General features: G+C 41.6%; 1 long non-coding RNA gene across 1 annotated transcript; it reads right to left on the minus strand.

Moving 5' to 3' along the window:
- Positions 1 to 3026: 3026 nt before the first annotated feature.
- On the minus strand, positions 3027 to 10288 carry LOC124545978. Its single transcript, XR_006967647.1, has 3 exons — positions 10048 to 10288; positions 9060 to 9182; positions 3027 to 3811 (listed from the first exon to the last, which is right to left on the minus strand). It is a non-coding gene; the product is annotated as an uncharacterized LOC124545978 (long non-coding RNA).
- Between the last annotated feature and the right edge of the window lie 255 nt (positions 10289 to 10543).

The following is a 10543-nucleotide window of genomic DNA, read 5'->3' on the forward strand; positions in this document are numbered from 1 at the left end:
AAAAATGTCGGCCCCATAGCTGAGTGGTCAGCGTGGCGAATTGCCGTCGTACGGCCCGGGTTAGATTCCCAGCTGGATCGGGGATTTTCTCCGCTCAGGGAGTGAGTATTGTGTAGTCTTCATCATCATTTCATCCCCGTCCGGCGCGCAGATCGCCCAATGTGGCGTCGAATGTAGTAAGACCTACACCAAGGCGGCCGGACCTGCCCCGTAAGGGGCCTCCCGGCCTATGGCGCCAAACGCTCATTCCCATTTCCATGGATAAGAAATGAAACGGTGATAGGTGGCGGTGCGTGGTAATTCTATCACACTCTGAATAAACTATGTAAATATGTAATTACATTTCATTTACAAGTACTGGGACGTTGCGCCAGCGAGCGGTAATTCCAATCACAAGAGGAGCCTTTGCTTCGTTCAGTGAATAACGTCAAACACTGAGAAATGCTGGTGATATACATGTCTTGAACGTCTACTAAATCAACAGCATGTCTGTTCGCGCCAGTAAGTCTGGCATCGAGACCCAGTTCAAACTGTCGTCTGCGGGGTGTGGAGACGTAAGACTCAGTTGTTGTCGGTGTTTTGATTCACGCCCCAGTATTTGTAATGTTCAACCAACATATAAAAGGTGTTTCAGAACGACTAAACGATGCAGATATTCACTATATGCCTTGCCTATGTTTAGTTATTCTTAGACTGAACACTGACTAATGAAAATGATCTAAGAACCATCTACAATACACAGTAAATCAACCGTGCTAAAACAAGACTGCCATAGCAATGCAAGAATACAGCGGCGTTAAATTTATACCCACGGGAGTTCACTATAAATATATGTTGTTGCAAGTAAGAGCGACCATTATCGGATAAAGATAAAACACATGAACTCTACCATAAAATAATCTTTTACTGTCGCACACGGAGTTCTCCTGTATGCAGCTATTCTAGTAATGCCTATCTACATCGACGAAACAAAGGGCAACATCTAGAAGGAGCTGAGCAACATAAATGAAAGCTGAAAAATCATGTGTATTCAAATCTCGTGCCAGTCGCACGAAATTGGCACTGATTACATAATTAAGAAGACGCGTATCACGTTTGGTTTAAAAGCATGATGCAACGGTTGTGAGAATTAGATACCTTTGAGACTCGATGTAGTGAGTTTATCTTAGTCAAGATTGGCTTTAAGGCGACAAAGATGCCAGTATCAACCCCTTATTGATTTTCGGAGAAGTCGTGTAACAGGGCTACGATAAGGTGAATGTTCCTTCTGCGATATTGCAGAAAGACTTGTTAGAAATGTACCCGCTGCACGTGATTGATGGCAGTGGTGGTCACGAGAATGTACAGTTACAAGATGACCGGACTCTGGAAGGACACATGGCTGTACAGAGAGAGAAGACCATCGTATTCGGCATATGGCTCTGGCGCATCGTGCGGCATCCGCGGCAGCAATTTGATCAGCAGTTGGCACCACAGTGATACAACTAACTGTTACAGATCGGTTGCTTCAAAGACAAATCCGAGCCATATGCCCTGTAGCGTGCACTCCACTGATCCGAAACCACCACTATTAGCTATTTGAGTGGCGTCAAGCGAGAGCTCGTTCGAGGGCACGATGAGAGTCTGTTGTATTTTCTGATGAAAGCTCGTTCTGCCTTGGTCCCAGTGATGGTTGACTGTTGGCTAGAAGGAGGCCAGCTGAGAGCCTCAACCAACAACCAACCTGCCTGCGTGCTAGACACACTGGATATACAGTAGAATTACGGTCTGCGGCGCGATTTCGTATGACAGCGGGAGCGCTCAAGTGGTTATCCAACGCGCCCTGACTGGAAACTGTACGTCAGTCTGGTGATCCGACCTGTTTTGCTCCCATTGACGAGCAGCACTGAAAAGAGTGTTGCCGTGGTTTTCTCGGTCACAAGATCTGTCTGCAGTCGAGTACAAATGGAACATCACTGGACAACACCAGCACCATCCACAGCCAGCATTAATCGTCCCTGTGTTGACCGACCAAGTACAACAGGCATGAACCTCACGGCACTAACTGACCCCCGCACCTGTACACTTAAGGCAAGCAAGTCTACATGCTTGAATTCAATATTCTGGTGGTTACATGTGACTTTGACGAAGGACAGATTATTATTAAGTAGAGCTTGTAAAAGAGTGTCTCGAAAACTGCGAGGCCGATCGAATGTTCACATGCTACCGTCGTTAAAATCTACGGAAGGAGGCAGAAGAATAGTGAAACTGCAACTAGGCGCTAAAAGTTTGGACGTCCACGACTTTTCACAGAACGTGGGGTTCGGAGGCTGGTCTGCTTTGTAAAGCAGGGTACATGTTGATCCGTGGCATCTCTGCCGCAAGAGCACAATGTTGGTGAAAGCATCAGTGTTGCGGAGCACACTGTTCACTATTCAAAGTTGAAAATAGAGCACCGCGGCAGACCACACCTACGTCTTCACATTTTGGCCGAACGACATGGCCAATTAAGACTGCAGCCCAATACGTTTCCGTGAGAAACTCAAATACCTCGGTGTCTGGCTGGACCGGAAATTACTCTGGGGGGACCACATACAACACATGACCAACCGAGCAAGCGCGAGGCTCAAACAGCTCTACCCTATGCTCAACAGGCGTAGCACACTGAACAGAAGGGTGTCGAGGTCCATGTACATGACACTTATTCGACCCCTGATGACGTACGCAGCTCCTGTCTGGGGTTACGCTGTTCCTACACGCCTGCGCCGTCTGCAGCTCATACAAAACAAAGTACTCAAAATCATAAGCAGTGCTCCACGATACACACGCATCGCGGACCTTCACCGGGAATACCGACTTGAGACTCTCACGGAGGTAATACACAAACTCACCACAAGACTATACAGAAACTCCAGACACTCGCAGAACCCGTTTATTCTGAATCTACGACCACAACCATAGATGGAAACATAAAAGACCAAAAGACATACTTGTACGGACCTAGGGGCCTCCTAGTTTCTGCCAATCACTAAATGATAACCGGTATTTATTACCAAAAAACAAATTTATTTCGAAAAGAAGTGAACGATAATGAGCGACTACAGTACCTACTTGCTTATTAGCTTTGCGCAGTTCTGCGCGGAGCGAATTGCGAAGTGAAATTAGTCACCGGCCGACTTCAATAAACCGACTCAACAGTTGGGAAATTACCTGCTTTTGTCTGCAGTGTTGTGACGTTTGCTACGTTCGTAGTTGTTATTGACTGTGCTCTGAGGTATTCTTTGATTAAATAGTCGTTTCCTTGTTTTGTTTTGTGTTAGCGACTAATTTCGGTGTAAACGTAAATGCTGAATTATAATATAAAATGTCAAAACGGTCATATCCTAGCAGAAAGGAAAAAGCTGAACATCAGAAGGAAGTAACTGAAAAGTTACAAAAATGAACAGCATATTTTACTGCTACTACTAGAGCAACATCCGTAAGTAGCAATCAAATAAGAAAATCTTCACATGATGATTCGTGTCGACCACAAATTACGGATATTTCTGAATGTTCATGATCTACACTAATTTCAGATTTATATCAATTTAGCAAACGAGATTGAATCAGAAAGCCTCCGTCCCTATGACGAAAGTGCAACAACTTCGGTGACTTCACCAACAACGACAACTGTGTCAGCTGAACAATAGTTTTCTAACACAGAAGAAATATCGCATGACCCCGCTGATTATTTACTTGAAAATTTTACAGAGAGAAATCGCAAAATTTTGATTCATAAAGGGCCTGTATATTTTCAAAAAAATGATTCTGACTTCTCCGAGGCATCCAGAACCTGCAAAGATAATAATAAATCAGTAACAAAGTATTTCAATAAAGCATTATTTATTCGCACATTAAAGAACAATGAAAGCATGGAAAGGAAATGGTTGTTGTACTCCGTATTTCGTTTTTCATGCTACTTATTTAATCCTTCTGATGTAAATCTGTGCTCTCGGAGCGGATGCAATGATTATAAGCACATTAATCACATAATTTTAACACATGAAAATAGCCCAGCACATAGGAAATCTATGATGACATACCTAGCACGAAGTAAAGCGATTGGTAGAATAGATAAAAACTTACTACCTCAACATAAAAATGGAGTGGATTACTGGAGAAATGTATATACACGGACAGTAGCTGTTGTAAAACCTGTGGCCTCGAGAGGGCTTCCATTTCGCAGTGACAATGAAATCATAGGATATCCCAACAATTAAATTATTCAGGATGTGTGGAATTACTGAGTGAATTCGATTCATTTCTTGCAGATCACTAACAAAAGTTTTGGAATCCTGGAAAGGTAACACACCCTATTTACCAATGAATGTCTGTAATGAGTTTACAGACATAACGGGTAAACAGGGCCTAAAAAACTGTAAATCAAGTTAAATTAGCAAATTATCTTCCCATTAGCGTTGACAGTACGTCCGATCTGCGTCATGGTGACCAGATACCTTTTATAATTCAATGCGTAGAAGACCGTGTTCCTTTTGAAAGGTTACTGATATTTGAAGCTATTGAAGAGCATGAATCTGAGTATTTATCGGAAACCATCTTGAATTTTTTAGAGAATCATGATATTCCCATAAAAGACTGCAGAGAGCAAAGCTATGACAGTGCTTCAAACATGTCGGGGATGTATACTGGTCTAAAAGCAAGAATCAAGGAGAAATGTGAATTTGCCACCTTTGTACTATGTGCGGGACATTCACTAAACTTGACAGGTGTCCAAGCTACTGTCGTGTATCAGAGACAACAAAGTTTTTTTAAATGGTTCAGACAGTGTACAACTTTTTGTCAATCTCTACCCATTGACGGGATATATTGACAGAATATTTAGGTCCGAAAGATGTCGTTAAAAGTCTTTCACAAACGAGATGGTCAGCCCAAGCTGATGCACTAAGCGTCTTGCACGAAGGTCATAAACAAATTATAAAAAGTGTGATGTGTATCGCAGAAGATAAGAACAGGCAATAGAAAATAGAGAGGAAGCCCTTAGTCTGTCCAGAAAAATGGGTAGCTAGAATTTATTATATTAACGGAAATTTGAGGCTCTATATTGGAAAGAATAGACAATAACAATACACGCTGCATCTAATTTTTTGCTTCAACTTGATGATATTGTCATTAACTTCAAATCGTTCGCCAAAGAAAGGAACTCGGAATCTGAATACAAAGACCTATCTAAAAGAACACAACGTAAATGCTCAGGCCAGAGTTTTTTTGATGGCTCTGCACCATCAGTCTAACTGAATGGAAGAAAGAAATTCAACGTAGAAACGTTTCTTCCCATAAGTGATACCTTGAGCGTCCATCTGAAACAGCGATTAAGTTGGTAAGAGACCATTAGTCAGCGTTTTGGCTTGTTTTTCGCTTGAAAACTCTGTATTCCGAAGAGCTGAGACAAAGTTCCAAAGAATTTTCTGAAGTTCAGTTTGAAGACTGCAAGAGTAGGACACGGATTGTCTGCATTTAACAGAATACTTGAAAACTGTTCACAGTAAAAATGGGGGAACTAATAGTCGTTTGGAAATATCGGGTGATCAAAAAGTCAGTATAAATTTCAAAACTTAATAAACCACGGAATAATGTAGATAGAGAGGTAAAAATTGACACACACGCTTGGAATGACATGGGGTTTTATAAGAACAATTAAAAAACAAAGTTTGCAAAATGTCGGACAGATGGCGCTGCACAGCAAAACGTCAGTGACTGCGCATGACAATCGTATATAAAAGGAGCTGTAGTGAGAGAGAGCATCAGATGCGCCAGCAGTCGCAGCATGTTGACGTTACCTGAAAAGGCGCTTTTAGTGAAGCTGTGTTATCAGAATGGGGAATGTGCTAGTTCAGCGTTACGATCCTATCGCCATAGGAAAGGGATTCGAACGGGTAAAGGTCCGTTGACAAATGCAGCTGTGGCGAGAATGATTTCGAAGTTCGAAGCCACGGGTTGTTTAGACGACAGACCCCGTAGTGGCCGACCGAGCACAAGGCTTAGTGCTGCTGAGACAGTTCAGGAAGAAATGGAGACTGTAGCGGGTTCGTCTATGCACGGGGAAGTCAGCACTCGAGCAGTTGCATGTCGCTCCGGCATTCCATACACTACTGTTTGGTTGGCACATAGGCGTACCCTCCGATACTATCCGTACAAAATCCATCGGCATCATGAACTGTTACCTAGCGATTTAGTGAAGCGGGCGGAATTTGCGGTGTGGGCCTTTCAAAAGATGGCGGAAGATGATGATTGGTTGAGTAACGTGTTATGGACCGACGAAACTCATTTCACGCTCCGAGGGTCTGTCAACGCCCACAACTGCAGAATTTGGGCTACCGAAAATCCTAAAACTGTCGTGGAAACTCCATTGCACGACGAGAAAGTCACGGTATGGGTTGAATTTACCACATCTAGCGTTATCGGGCCTTTTTTCTTCGAGGAAATGCATGATTCTGGTTTTGTAGCTGCTACCGTGACGGGTGAGAGGTACCCCGATATGTTACAGAATCGCATCATCCCCAGCCTGCCTGATAAACACCTGCTGGAACGTACGATGTTTATGCAGGATGGCGCTCCACCCTATATTGCTAGACGCGTGAAAGGTCGTTTGGTGTTGATCGTGTGCTAAGCGGCCACTTTCGTCATTCTTGGCCTCCCAGGTCCCCAGACCTCAGTCCATGCAATTATTGGCTTTGGGGTTACCTGAAGTCGCACGTGTATCGTGATCGACCGACATCTCTGCCGGCCGGGGTGGCCAAGCAGTTAAAGGCGCTACAGTCTGAAACCGTTTGACCGCTACGGTCGCAGGTTCGAATCCTGCCTCGGGCATGGATGTGTGTGATGTCCTTAGGTTAGTTAGGTTTAAGTACTACTAAGTTCTAGGGGACTGATGACCTTAGAAGTTAAGTCCCATAGTGCTCAGAGCCATTTGACCCATTTGACCGACATCTCTAGGGATGCTGAAAGGCAACATCCGACGCCAATGCCTCCCCATAACTCCGGACATGCTTTACAGTGCTGTTCACAACATTATTCCTCGATTACAGCTATTGTTGAGGAATGATGGTGGACATATTGAGCATTTCCTGTAAAGAACATCATCTTTGCTTTGTCTTACTTTGTTATGCTAATTATTGCTATTCTGATCAGATGATGCGCCATCTGTCGAATATTTTTTGGAATTTTGTATTTTTTTGGTTCTAATAAAACCCCAGGTCATTCCAAGCATGTGTGTCAATTTTTACCTTACTATCTACATTATTCCGTGATTTATTCAGTTTTCAAATTTATACTGACTTTTTGACCACCCAGTATATCACTTTTTGAAAGAAAACAAAACTGAAGAGACATTTACAAATGTAGAAATCGTACTGAGAGTCTTTTTAAGGATGGTGTTAATCAACTGCAGTGCAGAATGGTCCTTCTCCAATTTGAAAAGAATAAAAAATTAATTAAGAAGTACGATGCTTTGAGGGGCGTGAAAGGGAAACAGGGGTTCGGAAGGGTGTGAGGTAGGGTTGTAGCCTATCCCCGATGTTTTTCAATCTGCATATCGAGCACGCAGTAGAGGCAACAAATGAAAAATTTGGAGTAGAAATTAAAACCCATGGAGAAGAAATAAAAACCTTGAGGTTTGGCGGTGACTGTAATTCTGTCAGAGACAGCAAAGGATCTGGAAGAGCACTTGAAAAGATTGAAGGAGGGTGTAAGATGACCATCAGCAAAAGCAAAACGAGGATAATTGAATGTAGCCGTATTAAATCAGGTGATGCTGAGGGAATTAGGTTAGGAAATGAGACACTTAATGTGGTAGATGGGTTTTGCTATTTGGGGAGCAAAATTACTGCTGATGGTGGAAGTAGAGAGGATATAAAATGTAGGCTGGCAATGGCATGGAAAGCGTTTCTGAAGAAGAGAAATTTGTTGACATTGAGCATAGACTTAAGTATCAGGAAGTCTTTTCTTAAAGTATTTGTATGGAGCGTAGCCATGTATGGAAGTGAAACATGGACGATAACTAGTTTAGACAAGAAGAGAATAGAAGCTTTCGAAATGTGGTGCTACCGAAGAGTGTTGAAGACTGGATGGGTAGATCACGTAACTAATGAGGAGGTACTGAATAGAATGTGGGGGAAGAGGAATTTGTGGCACAAGTTGACTAGAAGAAGGGATCGGTTTGTAGGACACGTTATGAGGCATCAAGGTATCGCCAATTTAGCATTGGAGGACACCGTAGAGGGTAAAAATCGTAGAGGGAGACCAAGAGATGAATACACTAAGCTGATTCATAAGGATTTAGGTTGCAATAGTTACTTCGAGATGAAGAAGTTTCCACAGGATAGAGCAGCATGGAGGGCTGCATCAAACAAGTCTCTGGACTGAAGACCACATCAACAACAACATGCTTCAAGAGAGATTGACTAGTTTATCGCTGATGTCCATAGAATGTGATATGTTTCAAAAATATAGATTTTAATCAATTGCTTAACGATTTTGCCCATCTCAAATCTGGAAGAGTACATCTTCAATCAACATTGATTTTTAAGCACTTACATGTGAATTCTAAATGAGTTACTTTTATGATTATATTATATAACCTATTCATTTAACGTGACTGCAAAGAAATAAAAATATATCTAGAACTTCGCTTATCTAATTTCTTTCTCCATTCTAACAAAATAGTGCTCTGTCAAAGTCATAGGGGCCCCATTATCCTAATGTGCTCAGGGCTTCCAATAGGTTAAAGAGGACCCTGGCTATCACATGTTTCAATTCACGCAAAAGGTCTCTGATACCCTGTAGAATTATTTATAAGCGACAAAAAAATATAATTTTTAGCTTTGGAGATGTTCTGTGTCATTTTGGTATCCTCTGCACGAATATCTGTGTAAGTCGCACCTCACTTTACTTATATTTGCGACGATCAGTTGTCATCTGAGGATGCCTATGAAGCCGAAATCGTGACTTATTAAACATAACTTACACAAACATTAGGAAATGTTGCCTATTTAATATAAATTTTAACTTTTTTACTTACTTACTGGATTGGCCAAACAAACAGAAGTAGGCATTTGGCCTCGCTTGTCACCTCCTCCATTATCTTCGTTCCACGTGTTATTTTCCTCCACCTAGCAATATCGTACTCATACACTCATTTTACCTGTCTTGAAAATAGAAATTGATGTTAATGTTCTATAGCTTCTATTCCGAAATACATTTAACTTCTAACTGCTTTTTTTATAATAATTCTGGTCCGTTTGATTTTACTTACTGATTATTAGTGTGTAGCAGAGTAACAATGTAACAGCTTATTGAATAAAGTGCTCGCAAGATTTACTCGGCTGCTAATGCTTTTAAATTTCAATAGAATATCTGTTGCTAGGTGTATGACCACGTTGCACCTTGGGACATGTTTTTACATTTGGAAAAAAAATCTTAATATTATGGAATAATTTTTGTGATTTCAGTAAATGACTGGAGCACACAGAAAGCTAATGCCATCAGTTACAAATGGAATAAGCAAATATATTAAATTTCTGTTCCGAGAAGTGTAAAGTGTTGAATGTGTGCCAAGATTCAATACTCTGCTCTACTTAAAAGCAATTGCAGTAGGAAGAAAATACATCGTTTGGAGCTCTTAGTCAGCCACATTTAGGTAAAATTCTGTATCTCAGGTTACGTATACGATAATCGACGTACATTATTATTGTGACCAAAAACAACTCCTGTGAGCTGTCCCAGAAATGTTTTGCTTTGACACAGACCAATATCAATGGCTGTAACATTTTCACTCTCCTTTCCAAACTGACTTCAGTAGTACAAATATTTAACACTATTTATGTAGTAGGAACATATTGTAATTGAGAGACAAACATATTACACAATATATAAAATGTTTAGCAATACGTTAAAAGTAGCTCAGCATCGAGGGAGGGATATGAGAGACACTCACACGCAGAAACACAAGTAGGGCCTATAGAAAGCATTTCTGAAACTAATACAAGAAAGATTACAGACTATTGATGTTACCTTCGTAAGAGCATTGACTGAAGATGATGTAACTGCACTGAAACTTGTTTGTAGCGTATCTGAAACAGTATATTACAATCCACTACGATCAAATTGGAGAAAATTACCTCCGTGTAGTAGGCCCTCTGTTTCGATTGGCCTCCACTGAGTATTCCTAATTCGACCTTCCATGTTAGATAGAACGCATAAGGTTCGAAATGACAACGGAGTGAGAGAAATGAACACTGTCGTGTGCCTGAGCAGTTAGGAGACACGCAAAGTGTTTGGACGTTTCTAGTGTCCCTATCTGTTTGCTGCATTTTTCTTAGAAAATGCCTCTAACAGCTATAATTACCAACGCTTACCTTTTCATGCACTTGAGAGTCATTAGCTATGCAGATAGGAAGCATGCCTTCTAGAAGATAAGTCCCCTTCAGCTGTTATTTTTCCTAGTAGTCTTGCCGGCGTCGTCACTGCGTGACAGGACTTGATAGCAACAATTATTGGGAGACATTTT

This window comes from Schistocerca americana, chromosome 8 (assembly GCF_021461395.2).
Source record: "Schistocerca americana isolate TAMUIC-IGC-003095 chromosome 8, iqSchAmer2.1, whole genome shotgun sequence".
NCBI lineage: Eukaryota > Metazoa > Arthropoda > Insecta > Orthoptera > Acrididae > Schistocerca > Schistocerca americana.